Source organism: Mus musculus, chromosome 3 (assembly GCF_000001635.26).
Source record: "Mus musculus strain C57BL/6J chromosome 3, GRCm38.p6 C57BL/6J".
Classification (NCBI taxonomy): domain Eukaryota; kingdom Metazoa; phylum Chordata; class Mammalia; order Rodentia; family Muridae; genus Mus; species Mus musculus.
The window spans coordinates 121,544,897-121,562,484 of NC_000069.6; the positions used below are offsets into that span (position 1 = coordinate 121,544,897).

At 44.2% G+C, this 17,588-nt stretch overlaps 1 long non-coding RNA gene across 1 annotated transcript; it reads left to right on the plus strand.

The window, feature by feature from the left end:
• The first annotated feature begins 327 nt into the window (after nt 1-327).
• Gm40135 lies at nt 328-17,588 on the plus strand. Its single transcript, XR_867598.2, has 4 exons — nt 328-662; nt 13,516-13,557; nt 13,983-14,239; nt 15,732-17,588. It is a non-coding gene; the product is annotated as a predicted gene, 40135 (long non-coding RNA).

Here is a 17,588-nt window from a genome sequence, read left to right on the forward strand (position 1 = left end):
GCTCTGTGGCTCATTCATGACAATTTATTGTTTGTGGTGAATATTCGTTGTTTATGCCAAAAAAAAAAATAGCCAAGGAGTTTAGAGACTCTTAACCAGATCTGAATGGACTGGGCAAGCACCATGTTCTAAAAGATCACAGTGACCTGAAGGTCAACTTAAGGTCACGTAATAAATTAGAGGAAGATTCTAACTTTGGCTTATAAACCGTTAGCTGCACAAATCCAAGCTCCTCAAGTCCATTGCTCATTTCTGTCCATCTTTGTAATAAGATAGAGATAGAAATTCATGGCTTGCAGTCCTGAGCCACTCTGGAGAAAGCTTGGGAATGTGGGTGGGATGGTCTGCTAGCCCGAGCACGGGCCAAGTAAGTTCTGTCTCCACACCTCAGGGGGATGAAGCTGAGATCGACTGCTCTTTCTTTCCTGTCTTTTCTGCTTTTCCGTTGTATGTGTCCAGGAGGGACAGTCACCAGAGGCTCTCAGAAGACTGGTTTCTGTCACAGGTCTGTGCCGGAGAAACAAGACTAGTAGAGTAGCCAGTCTGCATGCAGTGGTTATCCAAGCACCACGAGAGCAGACAGGTGGAAATGGGTCCCAGAAGGATTCAAAATATCGATGCACCGTGTGCGTCCCAGTGGACCTGGTGTTGAATAGAAGCCGGTGAGTCTGACCTTTCCATTGCGTTTATCTTTAGTCAGCTATTGGCCATACCTGGCAATGCCCCCTGGTTCCTCTGCTGTTGTTCCTTATGCTATGCGGAAGAAAAAGCTTTGGCCTTAAGCCAGTGAACTAGACTTTCACAACTCTGTCTGCTCATAGCAAAAATATCAACATTATTGTAGATGTGTCGTGCCAGCATACAGCAGGGGCCTGATCCAGCATTACAAACATGATAGCGTTATTAGAAAGAGACACCCTCATACACCCATGTGGACCAACACCCAAGACCAAGCAGAAAAACTGGGAGGGCATTGGCCTGTGGTCCTTGCCACTTTACGCATAAATAAATAAATAAATAAATAAATTAATTAATTAATAAAAATTCACCTGCCAGAACAGCACAGCCTTGGCAGGGATGTATGACATATCTGTCATTAGGCTCCACCCCTCCCTAAATGTACCTGTCCACCACTAACTTAAGCAGGAACAGGAAGTCTGGCTGTCCGTCATCGAGACTTTTTGGCTCAAATCATTGGATTTCCCTCCCTCTTGTCATCTGCACTCACCAGACAGAGGTCAGTGCATAGACATCAGTCATCAGGCATAGACATCAGTCTTTCAGAGCAGAAAACAAGGGAGTTTTATATCCTGTTGGGTCACATCCTGTTCACAGTGACAGGAAAGGGAGACGGGGAAGGACAGAGCCTAAGTCAGTTGGAAAAACATGACGTTTGGAGGAGTTTGCATGAAACACGTGTATGTGAGCTTTGGTGTACGGTTCTGAACCGCACTGTAAATTGGAAGCCCATGAATCATGGTTTGGAGGAGCCCTTAAATGCTTGCCAGGTGAAACTGGCTAAAAGTCACATCTTTATTTGTCTGTGTTGGAACTAACATTATGCAAATCTAAAAAAAAAAAAGTCTTATTGGTCATCCAGAAATACATCACATAAGCCATGAGTGTTGTCCCTAAGGATAGAGCTGTAATGTTGGGAATTTCTTGGTGACAGTCCCTTGGACCACGGGATCACGGACCTTGTTCAGAAGTGGGGATGTTGTTGTTTTTCTTGATGGGAAGGGATGTGTGTCAAGTGTCAGGTGTATCCCAAAGATCTTGCCTGGGGTGGGGGTGGGGTGGGCTTGTGCAGAACTGTGGCCACACCACGCTTCCTGCTTGGGGCAACCTGTCTTCCCTTTGTTTGGTAGTGGTCCCCTCTGACAAAAGAGCTGCTTCACGAGCAGCAGCAGACATCCCTCTCCTTCACCTTCAACACTCTCGTCCACTTCACCACATCTCGTTCTCCATTTTCCTGTGACTGGGGCGGGATGAGAACTCCAGAAAGCTCCCACTTGGCCTCTCAAGGTGTGACTAAAGGAGAAAGTGGCTACTGTTTCTTGGGATTCGGTGGATAAAGTAGCATCCTCGGGAAGCTACCTGAGTGCTCCCTCTAATCCTGAGCTTTCTGGTAACTCAGAACTGCTCTGTCTCTGAGTCTAGCCAGGGGGAGTCAGGGTTTTGGCTGCTGGTCCCAAGAATCACTCTTTAAGGTTTAAGAACTATGTGCTGAGAAAATTTCATCCCCCTCGCCAGCTTCTTTTCATCTCTGTGAAGTCCATGTGCTGGGAGAGATGGTGGGAACTTCTCTCCTAGGATCATCCACATGTTATGAGTGTGAAGAAATCTCACAGGGATCTCAGATTATGACTGCTAGGAAAAAGAGATAGAAGAGATCTGAGATTGTATGGAAATGGATTTTTTAAAAAAGATTTATTTATTATTATATCTAAGTACGCTGTAGCTGTCTTCAGACACACCAGAAGAAATCTTCGGATCTCATTACATTTGGTTGTGAGCCACCATGTGGTTTCTGGGATTTGAACTCAGGACCTTTGGAAGAGCAGTCAATGCTCTTAACCACAGAGCCATCTCTCCAGCCCCCTAGAAAAGGATTTTAAATTATGCTTTATTATTACAACTCTGTGGCATTTCAGCTTGTAATATATATATATAAATGAAGCTTATGGATCACTGCCTAAAGAGAATGCCTTGAGTAGAAGATTAATTGGTACATGAGTTTAGAATCACTCAATTCTCAGATGCTGTCATCTGTCCTGATATCCAGTCAGGTCGGCAGGCAAAGCTACGTGCTTTTGTTTCTACACCGCCACTTCCTTCTTTTCTTCTTGTGTCTCACTGTTTTCCTTCTTTGGGAAGCGGGGGAGTGAAAATTCCCTGTGCCAATCTCCATAGTGTTGGTTGTAGGGCAGACAACGCATTAAACTCACAGTTCATTTAATCCTGTTCCCCGGAAGCAGGGCTATCCCTGGGGTGCATCGTCTTGCTCCAGGTCACACGTTCAGGAAGTGATGCAGCCAGAACTGACTCTGGGCTGCTCAGATCTTTCTTCCTGAGGCTCAGGTTCTGTGGTTACACTTCGTCGTCTTCCGACACAGATCCCGGGACAGATATGAGTGAGAGACATGTATTCTAAGGTGGCTCTTGTACCCTGCAGTATGATCTCTGTCCTCGTTGATTTGTGGTCTGGTTTGGAAGCTTCCGTTGGTGCCCACTCATCTCAGCAAGCTGGGACAGTCACTACTGGACACCCTTGGTTACAGAGCATAGTTTTATGTAATAGGAAGAGGTCTTTCAGAAATGTAATCCGGAGGAAGAGAAACGTCATGAGTTTCCGGGTGTTTGGGTTCCCCATTTTCACCCCCACGTTTCAAGTGGGATAAAAAAAAAATCCCTGCCTAAAGATAAAAATAGTTTCCTTTGTAGCTTTACCTCATAAAGCAACGACACATTGTGTTTTTTTCATGGAAAGGTCTATTTCTAGAAAGAATGTGGAGCACCCTCAGCCTCATGAGTAATAAGTATTTGGCAAGATGATGCTTTCCACAGACAATCACCCTGAACCCTTCTTTGGAAGGTTTATGTCCCCCACCCCCCTACCCCGCACACACTAGTCTGTGGTATGCAAAACTGTATTTCTGTTTTGTTTTGTTTTGTTTTTAAAGATAAGTGTACAGGGCTGTGGAAACTCTGTTTATTTTTTTAGGTAATGCCTTGGCAATTTAGACGCCACAAGTGGAGCAGAGAGAGCATCTCTCCTGGCTTTACAAAATTAAACCGTAAGAAACTACATGCTCGCTCACCTATTTTCGCCCAGGGAGGTGATGGGCTCCGTGGATTGCATGTGGAGTTTACGAGAGGAGACTCTTGCGGGTAGTGAATGGGAGGTCACAGGAAAAAGGTGTGCACTATCCCCCCCCCTCCAGTGTGTGTGGGGGTGGCTTCAGCTCACAATCGTTTACCTTTCTGTTGTGGTACAGTTTCCTCTGGATCCAGATGTTTAATCAGCTAACTGTAAATGCAGCTGGAATTGGTTTCCTACCTCCTTCTGGAAGACTCAAATGAATACCAATAATGAAGATCAACCAAGATATACATACCACGTAGAGCAGTGATTCTCAGCCTTCCTAATGCTGTGACCCTTTAATACAGTTCCTCAGGCTGTGGTGACCCCGCCAGCCATAAAGTTCTTCTTGTTGCTGCTTCATAACTATATTTTTGCTACTGTTGTGTATTGTAGTGTATCCTGATATGCAGGATAGATGACCATTATGAAAGGGTTGTTCAAACGCTAAGGGGTTGGGACCCAAAGGCTGAGAAACTCTGACCGTCTAGCCTCATGGTTTTGTTTGCTTGTTTGTTTGTTTTCTTAGAATTTTACAGATGAACATGCATCCTGCGTGCTATAGAAACGGTTCCTTAATCAGGAGAATGGCCTTCTACTCTGCTTTTACACCATTTTCTGGCTCTCTTGTGTCCTGTGACTTTCTCTTGATAATATCTCATCTACCTAGAATCTCAGAGGTTTTGACCAAATAATTTGGAATTTGGTATCAGATACTCTCCTCACTGGGGAAAAACTGGTTGACCTCTAACTTGGAAAACCAAAAACAAACAAAGGTGAGAAAAAAGGATGGGAAATCAAGCTTAAAATACATTAATAATTAGCATTATTGATATCGGAGAAAAACAAGCAGCTTGACAGAAAGTTAGATCTCAATTGTTCCCTCACTGTAGGCAGAGCCACGGCCCGCTGATGCTGAATTTGGCGCCTGGTGCTTTTCGTAGCCGTGCATTTTCTGCTCTGAATTTCTTTATACAAACAGAACATAGTTCGGCTCAGATTTCATCCATCTTAATTGAAGTGACACTTTAATTGATAGCTCAAGTAAGTTGAGATTTACAGATTTAGAAAGCAATCACGACTATGCCTTCACTTGGGTTATGTTATGAAAATAAGTGAAAACTCGTTTGAACCATGTATAACTTCCTCACAAGAAAAAAAAAGAAAGAAATGCATGGTGTGTCCAAATGGGCCATGCACACGTGTGCCCGAGATGCCGCAGCTCCGCTCTGCATATGGAGGGGTTACAGAACAGGCCCCAGGTGAGGCTTGCCGCAAGCTTCATTTAATTCAGGGGAATGAGACCCAGCTAGAAGTGAGAAGGCGTGGCCTGCAAAAGTGCAGTGAGCTTACATCCAAGTCATCATGGCTTCAGGCTTAGAAGAAAGAGAGGACTCAGGACCGAATGCTCTCAGTGCCTGAGATTCTACTTCGTCTGAGCCAAACAGAGTGATCACAAAACAACAATCTTAAAGGAAAGGGAATCAAAGGCACATCACAGAGGCCGTTGTGCTTTCTCATAGTTGCTTTCCCCCTCAGTTCTCACAACAGAAAGAATAATTATTCTTTGGAAATCTAAGGCTGATAGAAGAGAGCTACGTATAACACCAAAAACTCTTAAGTCTGGTTGTTTTTAAAGATCTGGAATAATTTATTCTTTTATCAATATCTTCTTATTTTTCAGACATTTAAGTATGTTTTGATCAGATTTATCCCTCCCTTAATTTTATTGTTTAAATTTAATTGAATTTTAAAGATTGTTTTTATTTGTATGTGCACCACATACATGCAGTGCCCTCAGTGGCCAAAAGAGGGCACCAGATCCCCTGTAACTGTTACTGTAGTTTCAGACATTCGTGAACCACACCACATAGATGTTGGGAATCAAACTCAGGACTTCTACAGATGAACTGTTTCCCCTCCCTCCCTCCCTCCCTCCCTCCCTCCCTCCCTCCCTCCCTCCCTCCCTCCCTCCCTCCCTCCCTCCCTCCCTCCCTCCCTCCCTCCTTCCTTTTCTTTCCTCCTTCCTTCCTTTCTGTCTTTCTTGATAGGGTTTCTATCCTGGAACTCTCTCTGTAGACCAGGTTGGCTTCGAGCTCACAGAGATCAACCAACCTCTGTTTCCCCAGTGCAGAGATCTACAGTGTGAGTCACTGTGCTGATCTCAGTAAATGCTCTTACCTGCTGACTTGTCTCTCTGGCCCGTTTGTTCCTTTCTGTTGGGTTATTCTTACTACACTGTAAAAATTCTGACGAGTCCTTTATAGAACATGTACTTTGCAAACACCATGCCTTAGGTTGTGGCTTGTCTTTTAATTTTTTTCCTCAGACTTTAAGTGATTCATCAAACATAAAAATTATACATGTCAATGGGGGAATCTTGTATTTTTTTGATACATATATATGTTGTATAATGCTTAAATCTAGCTAACCATATTTGTCATGCCCCACCCCCAAACATTTAACATTTCTTTAAAATGAATCCTTTTTTGAGATGTGGAATACATCTTTTAATTTTCTTAATGACTCCTTTGGAGTAGCAAAGCTCGATTTTGATAAAGGCCAGTGTTATACTTTAAAATTTATAGGTCATGATTTTGGTGTCACATCTAACAAATGTGTACATAACCGAAAGTGGTAGCATCTATTTTTCTCCTAGAAGTTTCATAGTCTTACAATTTCAATTTTGATCATCATCCATCTTGAATTGTGGAGCTGGAGAGATGGCCTAGTGGTTAAGAGCACTGACTGCTCTTGCAGACGACCCGGGCTCAGCCCTCAGCACCCACCTATCTGTAAGTCTAGTTTGAGGGGATGTTCTCTTCTGGCTTCTACGGGCCCCAGTTATTCATATGGCACACATGTGTACATGTAAGCAAAACACTTACATACATGAAATGAGGAGAAACAGATCTCTCTCCCCATCTTAAATTGTATGTGGGGTGAGGTGAGGGCCTCCTCCTTCCTCCTCCTCCTCCTCCTTTCTTATGACTGTATAATTATTTCATTCATTGAGTGGATCCATTGCTGGATCAAGAGTTGCATACCGCAATGGGGCACATGCTGCCTTGCAATGAAGCCACAACTTGAAGATCAGCTACTTTGGAGTCATACTCCACTGTCATTCTCTAAGAACTGTCTGCTCTCTGCATCAGCTAAATAAACAAGCTGAAGATGCGGCAGGCATCACAGACCGGGCTGATCTTCCACAGTGGTACTTAACTCTCTGCAGCATCCCCAGGGATGTGGCATTGCCTCTTCCTGCAGGGAGATTACAAGTTCAAGGCTCGCCTGGGCTGTAGAGTGAATTCAAGGTCATCCTGGACAATGAGACCCTTGTTGATTCCCAAACAGAAGATTTAAAAAGGGCTGGAGTGGAGGGGTACAAAGCTGGCCCAGCAGGAGGCCAGAGGTACAACCCCAGTATTGAAACAAAACAAAACAAACAAAAAACAAAAATGGAAAGGAAACAGAGTTCCGACATCAAAACTGCTTTTCCTCTGTGGAGCACGACTTTGCAGACCACTGGCTAGAACCTTTTCCGTCTCATCAAGCCACAGCACTAAACCCAGAATCTCTGCTTTGCAGACCACGGCAACCAGTTGGGCCTCATCTAACTTCATCCTATAGTCTTTCTTCTTTGATTTTAATATTTTTAATTTATTCCTTCACATATTACGCCCTGATGTCAGTTTTCCTCCTATTTCTCCTCCTAATCTCTCCCTACCTCTCCCCCACCCCATATTCACAACGTCCATTCCCAAACATAGTCCCTAGAACTCTGTCCGTGTAGATTGGGAAGATCATATATCTTTTTTTTTTTTTGGAATGTAAGTACATCTTCATATAGATCTCACTTTGTACCTCTTCTTTGGGACTTGAACTTGGCTATTTAGAAGCAATGAGGACAAGGAGGAGGGTCTTGAGAATCACAAGTGTCTGGCCAGGTAACGACCTCCGGAAGGTCCATTACAGTTTCCTCTGGCGGGCGCAGTCGCGAGCTCTCCACGTGGGAGAGAAAGGAAAGGCTGCTTTTACTGGCAAAGAGTGCTCATTTAGTCCCTGTTTTATTTGTCTGGGAGGAAATTCCAGCTCAGTCATTTGAAGGACTCTGTCTTGACTGGGAGTTGTCTGTACTAAGTCACTGAGAGTCTCGTTGAGTTGTCTTTAAGTCCCGTCTAGTTACCCGTTTGCCTAGGCAGCTGGCTGGGCTCTCTGCATACCTGTCAGGTCTAATTCTGGTCCCGGGGATCCTTGGTGAGCATGGAGCCAGTTTCTGGAAGTTCATTTCTAACTCATTGCTCCTTCACGCCTCTCTTCCTGTGCCCCAAGCCTCTGGTCTCTATGGCTCTGGAATGACATCGGCTCTCCACTTTACCAAAGGTCCCGATGAGAAACACAAGGCTTGGTTTCTTGATGGAAATAAGGGGTTGGAGAAAATGCAGGCAAGATTAGCACAGTTAAAAGTTTCAGCCCCAAATTACATTGGCGATGAGATGATTACATTGCTGGAATGGCCTTTCCCCAAATGGATAAATATATACACGCGTCTAGAATTTCTCCAGAGTCAGGCATTAATCCTCTCTTCGAATCCTCCTTGACAGTCACGGAGGCGAAGGCTTATCTGTGGAAGTTCGCAAGCGTTACAGTCTGTGTGACTCTGCTTCTGGTACTAAATCTTGTGTGTGACTTGTGGCGATGGCTGGCATCCAAAAGAAACACGGACTTTGTGGCAAAAAGCTGTATGGGGCGGCTCGCTGGCTTTGCCTCAGCTGCTGGGCCACCGCCTCAGCCAAGCTGCCAGGCGACTGTGGATTTTCCTGAGGTTTTAGGGAAGGCTGGTCCAGGTTTCTAAGAAGAATTCTTTCCCACCATTTCCCTTGCTGGGCTCTTAGCAAATCTGCCCTTCCCACCAGCAGTCAGACGAGTTAGATGACTGAAGGGTACACTCTGCCTGGTGTCCCCACATCAGAGACAGCAGTGAGTCTGTGAGGGTCCCACACGTTCCATCCTTCATCCTTGGAAAGATCTTCCCATCAGCCCCACAGCCCAGGCTGTGTTTGCTGAGGCCAGAAGAAAGTGATTCTCTGTAAGCTAAAGGAAACCCCAGGCCACAGCCCAACCTCACCGTGCTCTGCACTCCTATCTTGTCTTTGATGTAAGAAATGGAATGTCTCCCTGGGATGTCTGGCCTATTCTGTCCTGATGAAGTCCTCCTTAATCTCCGAAGCTCTAGGAATTGACTCACCCTTGTTCCTACAGCTTTGTGGTCCTACCTTATCATAACATATCAGAGTGAGTGTTTATCTGCCTGAGTGCTGGAGTTAAAAATCAAGACAAAATCCTTTAGCCTTGACATATAGGGTGGTGCTCTGAACACCAGGAATAGCAGAGACATCTCGATAAACTATTACTGATTATCTAGTTAGTAAGTACCAGGACAATGCTGGGACTTCTTGTTTGTGACACCGCTGAATCCCCGTGACACTTTTACAGGAAACTACTGGTCTCATCTTAGTTGCTGAGTGAGGTGCATTGAGTTTTTAGAACCCGCTTGAAGGCCCATGGGTAGTAGGTGGAACTAAGATTTGAACCCACATTGTACAACGTTTAGAAGAACACCATTTTCACCAAATAGGTATAGCATTTTAAGAAGAGGTTTGAACACAAGACTGAATCATTCTGCGGATGCACGGGCACGCCTTCCCTTCCCACTGAGCCCTAATGTGAGGGCTGCTTCCAATCAATGAAATCTGATTTCCACAGTGGCTGCACTAGTTTGGATCCACTAGCAGTGTACGTGGGTTCATGCTCACCCCCAAACCTCACTAATATTTTTGCTTTTATCATTACTAATTATTAATAATTAATTTAATGTTAACAATTATGAAATATGGTCTTGACTTGTATTTCCCTCATGGCTAAGGATGTAGAGAGCATTTTTTCCCATCTATTTATTTCCTAAGTTACTTCAAACCAACACACTTTTATGGAGTAGCTACTGTGGCCAGATACAGAGACTAACAAAGCATGATGAGTGTCACACTGAGACTTATCTGCATAAAAGCAGAAACTCATATCCCTGGGACCATGAGAGAGAAGAGTTTTGAAGCTTCAAGTGAGGCCTCAGAGAAAGGAGATTTTGATGGGCACACCACAGCAGTGGTGGCTATGAAGCTAATATATGAGAGAGTTGCAGTTATTTTTAGAAATTCCCTGGGTGGGAAGCATGATCTTAAATATATATATTTAATATTTAATTTATATGTAAATATTATACATTAATTATGTTATATATAATACAGTATCTCTGTATTAAATATATGTAATAAATATATTATATTTATATAAATTATGTAATATATATAATATGATTACATATTTATAATATAGGATTGTTATCCATTATATATTTATATAAACATATGAAAATTACATGTATATTTTAATATATGATATATATGTATATATTACATAATATAATAAGTATACAATATAAATATATAATGCATAATATATAATATACAATATAATGACATAACATAATAAATTAATATATTAAAAATATGTAGAGAGATGAACAAGTGAACTGGATCCATGCTGTAGAAGTTCCCGGATGGACTAAGTCATGCTGTATTTGATGGACTGTAGGGGTTCCGCAGAGCTTGGGGAGGAAGGAGAGTATGATAGGAGCTGGAGAAGCCTGTGGGAAGCTATGAGAATGACCCACGTGAGGCTCCTCGTGCATCACACACCTTCTGACTTCTTCCTTGAGGGTGTGGTGTCGTGCTCAGAACTAAAGGCCCAACCAGGGCCAGGCCTGTGTGTACTGCGATCATGCAAACAGGCAATATAGAGGTAGGGTTGCCATTGTACATGTATGTATGCTGCTCAGAAGGTGCACGAAGAAAGGGAGAGGGTTGCAGGGCCTTGGGGATGTCAGGAAAGCTTTCTAGTGGAGTTGGCGCTCGAGCTGAGACTCTTTTATTTGCTAGGAAAGAAAGAGGTGGGGTGAGGGGTTTGCCAGGAGGGACAAAGTGCAAGGCACATGTAGTGGCACTTTCAGCAGGACTGGGTCTGTTCTGCTTGCTTTGTTTTTTGTTTTGCTTAAAATAGAAAATGGATAATGAAGGACAGACAGACAAAAGAACCTGCAGCCCATTACCTACACACGATAATTCTGAAAGTGAGATGGGCGTCTGTGACGGCTGATCTTCCTCATCAACTTCACTGGGATTAGAATCATTCAGATACCCAGAAGGAGAAGTCCCACCTGGAACAAGGCTGGCACCGTTGGGGACTCAGGCTGAGGAGAAAGGAAAAATAGGTAGCCAGGTGAGTGCCGGCATGCGCACTTGTGCCGGCATGCGCACTGTCTGCAGCTTCCTGTCCCACCAAGTGAAGAGGGAAGAAGTCTCTGCCTCGTGCTCACACTAACCCCACCCCACACCCTGAGCTGCCACCGCCAACCTCCACCACTGTGGCCTCCCTAGCAGAAGGACTGCATCCCATAAGCCATGAGCCAGGATAAATCTTTTCTCCCTTAAATTGATGCTGGTCAGGCACTCGCTTCTAACAATGAGAAAAGCAACAGCTCCAGGATCTTCCCACCTCTCTGTCACTGTATGTGTGTGCCTGGATAACAAGTAGGTGTGCACACGTGCATAGTCCACTGTGTATGTGTATACACGCACACAGCATAAGCAGACATTTATTAAAGTCTGCTGGGACACGCCCATCTTATCTCTATTTACATGGCCTATCCTCCTCCCCCAGCTTTAGGGATGACATAAGGCTACATTTCTTCAATGTGCAAACAGTACTGATCTAGGACACTTACCAGCACAGCCTCGTAGGACAGCCCAGTCTTCCGCTCGAGGATCTCCAATCATTTCTAGAGATCTACAACTGATCCCTACATGTTCTCAGGCCTGAGCTGACATTGGCTGCTTTGTATCTGCTTACTGACAGCGTATGTGTTTAACTAGGAGGGAAATATGGGTAGAAGATTCATCCCAGCTAGACGGCAAACACCTCCTGGGCTGGTAACCTTCTCTCTCAGTTACTGCTCTGTGCCCGTGCTGTAGATAACACTCAGCACACGCTCGGTGTCCAAAACTGTGAATGACAAGTAGAACTTCCACTTCTTCAAAGAAAAGTTTTGAACATTTTTTTTGATGCACTCAGTAGCAATACACACACAACAAAAGGAAACCTTCATCTGTGATGGATTTAAAAGGGAAGGACCTTTAAAGAGCAAACAAAGTTTCCATGGGGGTTAGTGAGGCCTGAGGACTTCAAACAGACACCAGCGGGCTATGGCCAAGGTTTGCAAGGGATTCCAGGTCTGGGAGGAATCATAGACCAAGGGACCACTCACAATCCTTCCAGTGTAAATTTCTGCCGTGGAATACTTGTTATTTGTCTTTGCTAATGTGTTAGCAATGTGGTGCTAAGTAGAACACAGAAGACTCCAAAGGATAGTGACAAATGAAAACCATATGCCGATGGGATCCCGATATCAGGAAATGAGATTTCCTGAGAGGCCTGCAGGATGCTACTTGCGATAAGAAGCAGATAACTTTCAAATAATGGAATTTGGAGAAGTATTAAATGTCAGGATGTACCTAAATATTTGTTCTTTAATTTAATCTACCAAATCTAAAGTTCACATCAACAAACAAAATAGCTAAGAATTGAGTAAGACAAGTAAAACAAACTCACTTTTCTTTTCTTTCCCCCTTTTTCTTTATCTTTTTATTATTATTATTTTTTTGAGTCTCATTGTGTAACCCAAGTTGATCTTCAAAATTCAGCCCTCAGGTATATGCCTGTATCTGCTGTAGCTCTTTCTAAGACACTCCAAACAGAGGTGAAGAGACAGCTCAGTAGTTAAGAGAACTTGCTGGTCTTCCAGAGGAAGACCAGTGGTTCAATTCCCAGCACCCACATGACAACGTACAACCATGTATGTGGTACACAGACATACACATAGTCAAAATATCCAGATTAAATAAAATAAAACAATTAAACATCTTTAAAATTAAAAAATCTTAAACAAAGAAAGCCCAAATGTTTTTATTGTAGTATTTGGTTAGGAAATCTGAGCTCAACCCAAACATTTCATTCGTTAGTCTTATTATAGGTCAAATTTTCTGTCTAATCCTTCATTCAAATATATGTAAGGAGAGAAAGTGAGGCCACAGTGAATAAGGCTGTAGGCCTGAATAATACCCTAAAGAAAATAAGGTTATCGTATATTTTAACACATGTTTTAAAAAGTTTATTGCAAATTAATTGGCATCTATCAAATAAAATTTTAAATGTGGAAATTGTAAAATCATCAGTGTAATTATGTAAATAACTACTGCTGTATTTTAATGTTTTCCTTCTAGAGTTCTTATGTATATACATTTAAATTTTTGTTATTTGCATGTATGTATGTGTGTGCTCACCTGTGCACAGATGTGCACATTACTGCACGAATGAGGACATTATAGGACAACGAGTGGAGGTAGGTGTGTCCTTCTATCATGGGGATTCCAGGGGCTGAACTCATGTCACCAGGCTTGGCAGCAAGCACCCCTACCCACTAAGCCATCTCACCAGCCCCATGTAAATTTTATGTAATTATAATTTTTTTTTTTTTGTAGGAGCTGTTTTGAACTTTCAGTCATTCACCCTTACAGAGACTGGTAGGAATATCTTACCTTGTTGGGATAGAAACTTAGTTCCTTAGAGCTTTGATACCTGTGTCTCGGCTTTCCTTTGTACGTGCTAAATGTAACTCCTGAATTGAAAATAAGTTTTAACATATAGGTTGTGGTTAAAACAACACCAAAGACTAATTTTAAAATTCTAATTTGCTCAGCATAATGTCTAGATTATAAAATTAGACTACAGCTTGCCAGCTGTGTACCCAAGTTGGCACCAGGCACCTTCCTGTTGGGGCCATTGGCTGTAATACCACAGCTAAGTTAACAGTAACTACTTACTTGGCTACTGTTTCTTTGATGACCCATCGCCCTGTTAGTCTCTGTTTAGGTCACAGTTTGTGGTCTGGTACAGCCTTGGTTCTTGTGAATACAACTTAAGTATCGATGTCTTACTACTTTGCTAGTGTAGCTGTTAGGCTCAGAGCCTGGGTCTCCAGCCCTAACAACCCGAGGTCGCCGCCCATCCTCAGCACACCAGTTAACAGACAGCCTGATGTGAAAAGCTGAAAGAGAAGACTTATTCATCGTGGCCACAAAGCATGTGATTGCAGATCTTTGCATTAAGTGGAGAAGCCTCCGGAACAGGAAGAGGGAGGCTCCGAACGCCCATCACTATCTCTGTGCCTTTGTGTCACAAACAAAGGACCCAGTGATTCATAAGGTACTTGGGAAAACCAAGATGGCCTTAGAGTGAATGAAAGCAGGATTCGCTCTGCAGGCAGGTGCTCAAGCAAGCCTAAGGCCCAAGAATCCCAGTTTCCACTCCAAAGGGAAGGGAGGAATTCTCTGAAGGGCTAGCCTTTTCTTTTTAAGTGATTGATTTTGTTTGCTGGAGGGGGTTTGTACAATCCTTTCTGCAGTCCAAATGACAGCCTTACTTGTTTGCTGGGTCCCAGAGTTGACTTCCTTGTGACTCACAGTCACAGGCCTCTTGTCACGTCTCCCTGCCTCACCTGCACTTCTGACGATGGGCAAAGAAGGACTTCCGGAAGGCCCAGGCCTTATTTCTGTGGGGCAACCTCCAACCCTCCATCCAGAGGAATGGGAGGGAAAAGCCAAGTCTGAGCATGCGCGGTTTCCCAGCCTCTTCAGGCAGAGACATTCCTCTGTGGTCTACTTTTCCTTGAGAGCCCTAATCACAGCCTCTTCTCAACCACTTAGGGGACTCATTTCAGCTCCTCCCACACCCACGTCCCCTACTGCTGGAACCAAATCTGTTTTGTTCACCTCTTTGTGAAGCTCACAAGGTGCCTGGGGCCCTGAGGGCACTTTCCCAGTGAGGAGCTGGCCTTATTGCAGCAGGCGTATTGCAACAATGCCGCACACTAAGTGACACGTGTGTCCCACTGATCAAATGGGAAAAAATTACAAACGTTTTATCAGTGATGGTTACTGTCTCTGAGTGGAGAAATACTCTAGTGGGAAATGCTCTCTTTCCCAAGGGCGTGGCTGGCGCATTCTCCCGGCTGCTCCCTCAGCCTGAGGCAGTCCGTGACCTTCCCTCACCTGGGAGTTAATGGGAAGGAGGATTCTACCTTTCCAACTCCTAGCAAAGTTCTCTTTCGGTCACTTTTCATCTGCCCTGAAAACTTCTGTCAACCCTTCCTTTGCCACATTGAGTCAGGCTCATGGGACACACTCGAGGAGGCTGATTGGATGCGTCCGCTGCCACGCTTGAGTAAGAAGGACCCAGAGTGTGTCTACAGCAGAGGGAGGTCAGGTCCCCAGAGTCCCGTTCCCAAGTGAATCTGAAGGACAAGAACAAACTAAGCAGCAAAAGTAGGTGTGTGCCTGGGAGAACCAAGACGACCAGGACACTGACACCAGAGAACCCACATTAGAGTGTTTGCTTAGGGTGGGGCCTTGCTTCCAGGTTACCGGCTATTCTTAATCACCAGCAGGAGTACGTGATGACATTTGTTCCAGGTGAAACTACTTTCTCTGCCCGTTGTGAGCTTTCTCACCTTGGAGTATCTGTAAGAGCAGTTACTCAGGATGTCTCTGAGAAGCCCGGCTCCTGACAGGCTAACGCCTGGAAGGTGGTGAGAGGCTACCCGAGACATCCAGCCATTTCCTGGAAGAGGTCTCTACAAGAGCACAGTTACTGTTTGCAATCCAACTCACCTTTGTTTTTTGTTTCATTTTGCTTTTAGAAATGAAAAGACTACTTGCCATGTCCCAGTGAAGAGAGGTGTGGCAGAACGGAATGCCTGTGGCCTGGAAGAGGTGAAGGGTGGAAAGACGAAGAGTCCAACACCTCACAGTAGAGAGAATCTGCAATGGGCAGTTTGGTTAGCCACTCCAAGACACAGATGTCTAAAATTTCCCATGAAAAATACCTGCTGGGGCTGCAACTTTATCCCTACAGCTGTTTGTGGAGGAGGAGACCTGTATTAACTTTGGATAGTTTTTCTTTAGGGTGGACAGCTGGGCAGCAGGCCTGAGACAGGCACACCCAAGTTCATCCTGTTCTTCCACACATCAGGGCGCCTTGTTGCCCTGGCACGAGGCTGGTTTGCCTTTGTGGATGACGACTCTTCTTGCAAAGCAAAGCTTGGGCTTGGTTTCATGCATAGGTGCGAAACAATGAGCCTGGATTCTGTAATGAGAACATTAGTTAACTTGGCCTAGCCAGCGCACCCCTCCCCAACACCTCTTGTTCATTCCCCACCCCCCCCCACTCCCACCCCCACCATGTACTAATGCACTTTACTGCTAAGAGAGGTCAAAGATTTAAAACATTTAGGGGCTGGGGAGATAGCAAGCATGGGGTCCTGAGTTCACCGCCCAGCTGTGAGTGATAGCACATGCTATAATCCCATTGTTGGCTGTATGGAGAATGGCGGACCCATGGGGCTAACTGGCTAGTCAGTCTAAGTTAATCAGGGAACCCCAGGTTCCAGGGAACACTGTCTCATAACATAATGTGGACAGCTCCTAAGGACACTTGAATGTGACCTCTAGCTTCCACAGCACCCTGCCAATTACATGTGTACCTGCACACGCATGAGCAAGCATATTCACTTACATACATACACACAAATGATTTAAACCATTTAAGTAAACTTAAGTTGCTATGACCCACTTGACCCAGCTTTGACAGCTCAGGATCCAGGAGGCAGAGAAAATTGCTTTGCTATTTCTTTCCCATCTTTTTAACTCCGTAAGTGGAAAACATGGTCTGAAGAGACTTTCTGATTAATTTGGCCCATGCCCTGCATTACCCATTGCAGCCTATGGGCCCAGAAATGTTGTCCCCTACATAATATCCCACTGCTAGTAAGAATAGGAGCTGTACCCAAGGGCCCTTCTGAGGTCCAGGTCAGCACTCAGTCTGCTACCCCATATTGCTTCCTTTCTCATATATAGCTGTGGGTATTTTGTTACATTCTGTCCCCCATGTCTTTGTGGGCTTGTCACTAGTGCACAGTGTTCTCTGTATAAAGGATACTTAAGAAAAGTGTTGCCCAACTTTTTGTTTGCTTCGAGGTGTGATATTGGCTTCTGGCAACGTCTTGGAAATGCGTGGGGGACTCTGCAAGGCACCCTCTGTGCCCTTCCTGGTTTTCAAGGACTGGGGCAATGATGTCACTTGTTCTTGAGAAGAAAAAAAAACAAGCAAAGATTGTTTCCAGGGTACATGGTCACATGCAGAGGCCATTGTGTAGTGACCAGTAAGGGTCAGGTCTCTGGATTTTTTTGGAAAGTTGTCTTCACCACTCTGGGAAAGAAAGTACGCTTATGGGGTTGGAGAGATGGCTCAGCAGTTAAGAGCATTGGCTGCTCTTCCCAAAGACCTGGGTTCAGTTCCTCGAACCCATGTAGCAGCTCACCACGGTCTGTAACACTAGTTCTAGAGGTTTTTACACCCTCACACATTCATACATGGAAGCAAAATACCGATGCACATAAAATAAAAATAAATAAATCATTATTTAAAAAAAAGAAAGTATAAGGTTTGTAACTCATATGAGGAAAGCGAGTGTTTCTGTTACTTTTCTAGTGCTGTG